This window comes from Rhincodon typus, chromosome 37, assembly GCF_021869965.1.
Source record: "Rhincodon typus isolate 14 chromosome 37, sRhiTyp1.1, whole genome shotgun sequence".
NCBI lineage: Eukaryota > Metazoa > Chordata > Chondrichthyes > Orectolobiformes > Rhincodontidae > Rhincodon > Rhincodon typus.
In genome coordinates this window covers 19,178,575-19,180,182 of record NC_063368.1, presented here as the reverse complement: position 1 = coordinate 19,180,182, position 1,608 = coordinate 19,178,575, and positions in this window count along the sequence as shown.

Genomic DNA, 1,608 nt, shown 5'->3' with positions numbered 1-1,608 from the left:
AATATTAGTCATTGTCTCTAGTCTGCAGGAATACAAATGCACAGTAGATACACTGCCATTAAATGAAGTCAGATCCCACTGGAGTCATCCCTGGCTTGGGTTCTTTCAGGTGGGAGAATCTGACCTTGGGGTAAGGTGCGATGCACATTCACCAGGGTAACACCAGAGGTAAAAGGGTTAAATTAAGGACAGAGATAGTAGGAACTGCAGATGCTGGAGAATCCGAGACAGCAAGGTGCAGGGCTGGATGAACACAGCAGGCCAAGCAGCATCATAGGAGCAGAGAGGCTCCGGAGGGAGGAGGGTAACTTCTTCAGGTTAGGCATCCTTAGAAGAGGCTTCTGCTCCTACGATGCTGCTTGGCCTGCTGTGTTCATCCAGCCCTGCACCTTGTTGTCTTAAATTAAGGACAGATTGTGTGTACTTGGTCTGTATTCCCTCATACAGAAGGTGAAGGGGTGATCCCATCAAGGTGTTTAAGATGATTAAAGCCTATGAAGAAAATACTGTGGCAGGGAGGGGCATGTAACATTTAGGTAAGAGCCCATGGACTCTTGTGGCACAGTGCCAGTGGCCCTACCTTTGAGCCTGGAGACCCAGTTTCAAGTCCCACCTGCTCCAGAGACAAACAATAGCATCTCTGAACAGGTTAATGAGGGGATATTTAAATTGAGAACCAGGGTGATGTCAGGAAGCATTTTATTGCACAAAGGGGAAATTGGAATTCTCTCCCCTATAAAAAGTCATCTAATTAAAATAAAAATCAAACTCAAGATTGTCAGACTTTTATGAGACGATGGAATTTATTGCAATTGAACCAACAGATGAGTAGGTGAAGTTAAAATATAGTCAAGCAATTATCAAATTGAATGATGAGAGGTTAGGGGTTGAATGGCTTCCTCCAGTTCCTTTGTTCCTTCATCTGTGGGTGACCCAAAACTGAACATTACTGTTAAACCAGGATAAAAGTGTACTGTGTCACAGCCAACTTTATTCCAGTTTCACAAGTTAGAGGAAATCCTGGGAAATTCCTGTGTTTGTCTTTGGTCTTTCTTTGCGTGTTATTTCTTCATTTCTTGTCCTCTCAGAGCAAGCTTCAACCTTCCTCTTCCCCATACCCTTCCCCCATACCCTAACCCCAAACCCAGCACCCCCCAAAAAACCAAAGGAATGATCAGGGGGATTTTCCAGCCCCCCCTTGACACCGACCGATCACTATGGGACGTATAAAGCTGTCCCCTCTGGTTTCCAAGTTAGAAAAATCCATTCGCATTTTTTGACCCAGAGACACTGGAGCTGAAAACCCTTTGTAAAGTTCCCAGTGGGGTGGGGAGTGTTGGTGTCTGTTCCATTTCTCCTTCTGATTCTCTCTCCATGTCTGCGCTCTGACATGGTGCGAGACAGACAGAGGTGTTCTGCCAGCTGCTCGGAACCTGGCATTCTCACTTCTGAGTTGAAAATGCAAAGCCCCTTCCAGAGACCTGAACGCAACATCAAGGCCGACACTCGAGGGCAATACTGAGGGAGTGCCGCACTGTCGGAGGGTCAGTGCTGAGGGAGTGCCGCACTGTCGGAGGGTCAGTGCTGAGGGAGCGCCGCACTGTCGGA